The sequence below is a fragment of the Protomyctophum parallelum genome (assembly GCF_964188405.1).
Source record: "Protomyctophum parallelum genome assembly, chromosome: 1".
Classification (NCBI taxonomy): Eukaryota; Metazoa; Chordata; class Actinopteri; order Myctophiformes; family Myctophidae; genus Protomyctophum; species Protomyctophum parallelum.
Genome location: NC_139697.1, coordinates 102,453,171 through 102,460,558, shown reverse-complemented (window position 1 = coordinate 102,460,558; position 7,388 = coordinate 102,453,171). Strand labels below are relative to the sequence as shown.

At 38.2% G+C, this 7,388-nt stretch overlaps 1 long non-coding RNA gene across 1 annotated transcript; it reads right to left on the bottom strand.

The window, feature by feature from the left end:
* Positions 1–1,076: 1,076 nt before the first annotated feature.
* LOC310865388 lies at positions 1,077–4,681 on the bottom strand. The gene is made up of 3 exons (XR_014569819.1): positions 4,660–4,681; positions 4,025–4,076; positions 1,077–1,215 (listed from the first exon to the last, which is right to left on the bottom strand). It is a non-coding gene; the product is annotated as an uncharacterized lncRNA (long non-coding RNA).
* Between the last annotated feature and the right edge of the window lie 2,707 nt (positions 4,682–7,388).

Genomic DNA, 7,388 nt, shown 5'->3' with positions numbered 1-7,388 from the left:
GTTTCTTAAAGGGATAGTTCGCCCAAAAAGGTAGTGATTTTCTATCAGTTACACGCCCCACGAAGCCTTGAATTCTTGGAGATGTCTTTGTTTGTTTTTGTTCTATTCCTAACCCGATCATTTGATGATGACATGCAGTACGTTTGAACATGACATATCCCTCTAAGACAACAATTTTATTTTAATTAATTACTAAATGATTATTTTCTTTTTCTGTTCTTTTTTCACCTAAACGTCATCAGTGATGTTCATTGCAATGCCATTGGTCATGATATTTGCATATAAATACCCCCCACAGAGGCTGAAATTCACACAAATTAAAAATGTCTGGATTTTGAACATTGTTTAACCTAGACTTTTGACTTTTACCCTAATAAAAGTAGGTACAATAATTGTAATATATGATTTTTGTGATCATTAGAATGTCTAGAACATGTTTTATTCATTATTGTGAAAGATATCCCCCAAATGTAAATTATTAATTCATTATATTATTATATAATTATTATAAATTTTTCATCAAACTTTTTTTTTTTTTAACACATTTTTTAGTCTTAGTCCTAGTAGTACAAAGTAGTAGTAAGGTTGAAATCTATTTTTAGCAAGTAGAAATTAATGCGGGTCTTAGAGGGATATATGGGGCTGTATTTTGTAGTAAGTACCAGGTCTTATTACTTAACTTAAGACCAGGAGGCGTGGTCAATGCTCTTTGGCCACTCAGAATAGCCAAATGGCATTGGTCACGCCTCCAGGTCTTAAGTTAAGTAATAAGACCTGGTACTTAAGACACGCAAAATACAGCCCAAAGACTCTTTACCCGTTTTGACCTGAGGACGATTCTACAAATCAATCAGTTTTCTGAAATACATCATGTTTCTGTCAGTCGTTCTGAAATACCTCATGTTTCTGTCAGTCGTTCTGAAATACCTCATGTTTCCGTCAGTCGTTCTGAAATACCTCATGTTTCTGTCAGTCGTTCTGAAATACCTCATGTTTCTGTTACCTCTATTATTCACACACTATAACTATTATATAAAACAACTCTTCTGTGAACTTATTTCTCATTTATTGAGCTGTCTTGACAGAACACTGTGACGGTAACACTTTGATCAATTCAGTTATCACTGGAATCCATCCTCCTCCTCCCTCGTGGTCATCTGGTTGGTGTCCACTAGGGGTCTCAAGAGGTCAGCACAGGTCAGGAGCTTTGTTCATCTATTGGTACACAGAGACAATTCAAAGTGTTTTAGATACATAATACATTTAAACACAGGTCAGGAGCACTATGGCTTTGTTCATCTATTGGAACACAGAGACAATTCAAAGTGTTTTAGATACATAATACATTTAAACACAGGTCAGGAGCACTATGGCTTTGTTCACCTATTGGAACACAGAGACAATTCAAAGTGTTTTAGATACATAATACATTTAAACACAGGTCAGGAGCACTATGGCTTTGTTCATCTATTGGTACACAGAGACAATTCAAAGTGTTTTAGATACATAATACATTTAAACACAGGTCAGGAGCACTATGGCTTTGTTCATCTATTGGAACACAGAGACAATTCAAAGTGTTTTAGATACATAATACATTTAAACACAGGTCAGGAGCACTATGGCTTTGTTCATCTATTGGAACACAGAGACAATTCAAAGTGTTTTAGATACATAATACATTTAAAGAGAAATAAAGACAACTAGATATCTGTGGACTTCGTTAACATTAAGGAAGTATTTAGACAGATATACCCACGTACCTGTCTAAATACTTCACTAAGTTACCCATGTACCTGTCCAAATACTTCACTAAGATACCCATGTACCTGTCTAAATACTTCACTAAGATACCCATGTACCTGTCTAAATACTTCACTAAGATACCCATGTACCTGTCTAAATACTTCACTAAGATACCCATGTACCTGTCTAAATACTTCACCAAGATACCCATGTACCTGTCTAAATACTTCCTTAATGTAAACAAAGTCCACACCCACAACACCAGAGGAAGTGCAACAAACCATGTGCAACCCAGATTCGGCACAAACAAGGGACTAAATTATTTTCGCTCCTATGCAAAAAAATGCATCCCCCCCACAATGGGGGGACGCATTGTGAGCTTGTAGATCTGCTGTTTCAAATGCATTTAAAAAAATCCACTTGAAACACTTGAAAATGTCTGAAATGAATTAGCATTATGTTATAGCCTACTTTAGCTATTGGAATCGTGAAAATGTGGCGCAAATCTTTATATTATTTCAGAGCGAAAGTTTTAAACTCAAATCTTTGCTTCTGGGGGGGGGGGGGGGGGGGGGGGGGATATGGAACTAGATATTTTCAGATGGGGGGGGGGGGGGGGTCCCAATTACATTTTTGGGGGTCCTTGACATGAAATAGTTTGAGCACCACTGACATAGAAACATGAGGTTTAACCCTGTGAGCACCACTGACATAGAAACATGAGGTTTAACCCTGTGAGAACCACTGACATAGAAACATGAGGTTTAACCCTGTGAGCACCACTGACATAGAAACATGAGGTTTAACCCTGTGAGCACCACTGACATAGAAACATGAGGTTTAACCCTGTGAGAACCACTGACATATAAACATGAGGTTTAACCCTGTGAGAACCACTGACATAGAAACATGAGGTTTAACCCTGTGAGCACCACTGACATAGAAACATGAGGTTTAACCCTGTGAGAACCACTGATATAGAAACATGAGGTTTAACCCTGTGAGAACCACTGACATAGAAACATGAGGTTTAACCCTGTGAGAACCACTGACATAGAAACATGAGGTTTAACCCTGTGAGAACCACTGATATAGAAACATAGGGTTTAACCCTGTGAGAACCACTGACATAGAAACATGAGGTTTAACCCTGTGAGAACCACTGACATAGAAACATGAGGTTTAACCCTGTGAGAACCACTGACAGAAACATGAGGTTTAACCCTGTGAGAACCACTGACATAGAAACATGAGGTTTAACCCTGTGAGAACCACTGACATAGAAACATGAGGTTTAACCCTGTGAGAACCACTGACATAGAAACATGAGGTTTAACCCTGTGAGAACCACTGACATAGAAACATGAGGTTTAACCCTGTGAGAACCACTGATATAGAAACATAGGGTTTAACCCTGTGAGAACCACTGACATAGAAACATGAGGTTTAACCCTGTGAGAACCACTGACATAGAAACATGAGGTTTAACCCTGTGAGAACCACTGACATAGAAACATGAGGTTTAACCCTGTGAGAACCACTGACATAGAAACATGAGGTTTAACCCTGTGAGAACCACTGACATAGAAACATGAGGTTTAACCCTGTGAGAACCACTGACATAGAAACATGAGGTTTTAACCCTGTGAGAACCACTGATATAGAAACATGAGGTTTAACCCTGTGAGCACCACTGACATAGAAACATGATGTTTTAACCCTGTGAGAACCACTGACATAGAAACATGAGGTTTAACCCTGTGAGAACCACTGACATAGAAACATGAGGTTTAACCCTGTGAGAACCACTGACATAGAAACATGAGGTTTAACCCTGTGAGAACCACTGACATAGAAACATGAGGTTTAACCCTGTGAGAACCACTGACATAGAAACATGAGGTTTAACCCTGTGAGAACCACTGACATAGAAACATGAGGTTTTAACCCTGTGAGAACCACTGATATAGAAACATGAGGTTTAACCCTGTGAGAACCACTGACATAGAAACATGAGGTTTAACCCTGTGAGAACCACTGACATAGGTGGTTTTTCAGAAAACTGTCAGGATTTAGAAGACATTTGTAGAATTGTCCTATCAGGTCTTAACGGGTTAAGTCCAAATTCTATTCTGATCCCTCCACGAAAAGGCCAGGTTGTCCTGACCCCTTATCCATCATTTATACATTATGGATAATTAGTGTGGACATAAGCTGTATTTCTTTCTTCTGTAGTACTGTAATGTCATTCAGTCAAACTGTACAGCAGGACACTCACCGTTTATTCAGGTATGTGTCCCGGATAGGGGTTAGGCTTCAGGGATTATAGGCTTCAGAAAAGAAAGAAGTTGGAGTTATTAAAAAACCTTTATCGTACATGATGTGTACACATGGTATTAGGAGTACTAAAACATGTGTTCATGGTATTAGGAGTACTAAAACATGTTTACCGTACATGTGTACATGGTATTAGGAGTACTAAAACATGTTTACCGTACATGTGTTCATGGTATTTGAAGTACTAAAACATGTTTACCGTACATGTGTTCATGGTATTAGAAGTACTAAAACATGTTTACCGTACATGTGTACATGCGGTATTTGAAGTACTAGTTTTTAGAAATTCGTAAAAGCTGAACAGCAGAACATTGTTGACTCACAGAATTAATGTCTCCACCAGGAGGATAGGAGTGTGTGTGATGTTTGGCAAAATGTTTAGGAGTAATATAAACTTGTTTTTTTGTCTTTTTTGCAACAATGTTCATGTCATGTCATTATGTTGAGGAAATGCAGAGCCAAATAACAGCACTACCAACTGTGCCACCGTGCCCCATTACCCTATAATAATTTACATGACTGTACATGGATTTTGAAGTCATTCATAAAAACTGAACAGCAGCATTATTGACTCACCTGAAGGTCGTTGATCTGCTTCTGAGAACAGAAAGAAGAGTTGGAGTTATAAAGGCTGAACAGAATCCAACAATAATAATAATAATTACTGAAGTCAGTTAGTTGTGTTGTGTTGTGTTGTGTTGCGTTGTGTTGTGTTGTGTTGTGTTGTGTTGTGTTGTGTTGTGTTGTGTTGTGTGTCAGTTCACTGTGTGCTACTGATGTCAGTTAGTTGTGTTTGTGGTGTTATAGGCGTTAGCTGGATGCTTTCATTCCCTTGTACCGTTGGTAGAGTTGAAAAGGAACCCTGCAGCTAATAAGACAAATATGCCTTAAAACATTATACTTGCCCTCTACAACTAAAACTAAAATACTGATTGTACAGTTAGGACCCTCTCAAAAACTAGATACTGTATCTCAATGGGGTAGCCTATTCCTAAAGATAAATAATAAATAAAGCAAATTTCACTCAATAGGACCTGTTCCTGTCGCAAGTTAATGATGTCATGTGTCCAGATGGTCTAGGCCTATGGAGTGCATGGAATACATATGCTAATAAATATAAATATAAATATAAATATAAATATAAATATAAATATAAATATAAATATAAATATAAATAATAATAGTCATTCAAAACAACTGAACAGCAGCATTATTGACTCACCCGAAGGCTGTCGATCTACTCCTGAGAACAGAAAGAAGAGTTGGAGTTATAAAGGCTGAACAGAATCCAACAATAATAATAATAATAATAATTACTGAAGTCAGTTAGTTGTGTTGTGTTGTGTTGTGTTGTGTTGTGTTGCTGTGTCAGTTCACTGTGTGCTACTGATGTCAGTTAGTTGTGTTGTGTTGCGTTGCGTTGCGTTGCGTTGCGTTGCGTTGTGTTGTGTTGTGTTGTGTTGTGTTGTGTTGTTGTGTCAGTTCACTGTGTGTTACTTAAGTCAGTCAGTTGTGTTTGTGGTGTTAGTAGAGCAACTAAAACAACTAAAACTAAAATACTGATTGTACAGTTAGGACCCTCTGGAAAACGAGATACTATATATCAATGAAGTATTCCTAAATAAAACCAGATACTATATATCAATGGGGTATTCCTAAATAAAACAAGATACTATATCAATGAAGTATTCCTAAATAAAACCAGATACTATATCAATGAAGTATTCCTAAATAAAACCAGATACTATATCAATGGGGTATTCCTAAATAAAACCAGATACTATGGGCTGTATTTTGCGTGTCTTAAGTACCAGGTCTTATTCAATAACTTGAGTAAACTAAAGACCTGGAGGCGTGGTCAATGCCATTTGGCCACTCAGAATAGCCAAATGGCATTGACCACGCCTCCAGGTCTTTAGTTTACTCAAGTTATTGAATAAGACCTGGTACTTAAGACACGCAAAATACACTCCATTATCTCAATGGGGTATTCCTAAATACAACCAGATACTATATATCTCAATGGGGTATTCCTAAATACAACCAGATACTATATATCTCAATGGGGTATTCCTAAAAAAATAATTTCAAACTAAATGTAAAAAATAAAAACACCTTCAATATTTTATTTCTTTAATAAATAAATATTTTTTATTCATAATAGGACCTGTTCCTGTCGCAAGTTAATGATGTCATATGTCCAGATGGTCTAGGCCTATGGAGTGCATGGAATGCATATGCTAATAAAAAATGAAATAAAAATAAAATAATAATAATAATAAGGGTAATCATAATTATAAATGTAATAATAATAAGAATTGTTATTATTACCCTTATTATTATTATTTATTTAAAAAAATTATCCCACAATTTTTTAACCCATTTTCACCCCTGTGTCAATCATCTAATGTGATCCTGGGCTCTACACACCCTCCACCAACCTAGTCCTATATGGGGGACAAGGGGAGACCAACCTAGTCCCCATATATGGGGGACAAGGGGAGAGCAACCTAGTCCCCATATATGGGGGACAAGGGGAGACCAACCTAGTCCCCATATATGGGGGACAAGGGGAGACCAACCTAGTCCCCATATATGGGGGACAAGGGGAGACCAACCTAGTCCCCATATATGGGGGACAAGGGGAGAGCAACGGACTTGAACTCATGCTTCCTTCATGCCTGAGTGTCCAAGTTGCTCCTTTACACCTGACAGGGGGGAGTTTCCCTGGTTGGACGTAGCGCGTGGAAGGAACACGTTATTCCAACCAGTTCCTTTCCCCTCCATCAGGCGCCCCGGCTGGCCAGGGGGAGGCAGTATAGAGACCAGGATTACTGCATGTGTTTTGTGAGGGTACCTACCCTAGGGGACACGGGGAGAACATGTGAGGGTACCACCCACCCACCCACACCAGGGACTGTTCACTCTGTTGCCTTCTGGCAGAAGGTATCGAAGCATTGGAAGTAAAACAGCAAGATTCTCCAAGAGCTTTTTCCCCCAAGCCATCAGACTTTTGAACACGTGCAATATCCCCTAACCTTTCCCCCTATATGCTGCTATAAGGACTCCTGTTGTGCAATATCTTGTCTCCAAATGAACTAATGGTGCTTTTAATTTATTTGTTTTTAAGTGGATTTTAGATTTTAATAGTATTTTAGCTCTTTTAACTAGCATGCTAAAAGCCAGTGAAACGACATTTCGTTCTCTTATGCATTTTATGTATCTGCTGAATGACAATAAAGCTATCTATCTATCTATCTATCTATCTACCCTGGGGGACACGGGGAGCACATGTGATGTTACCT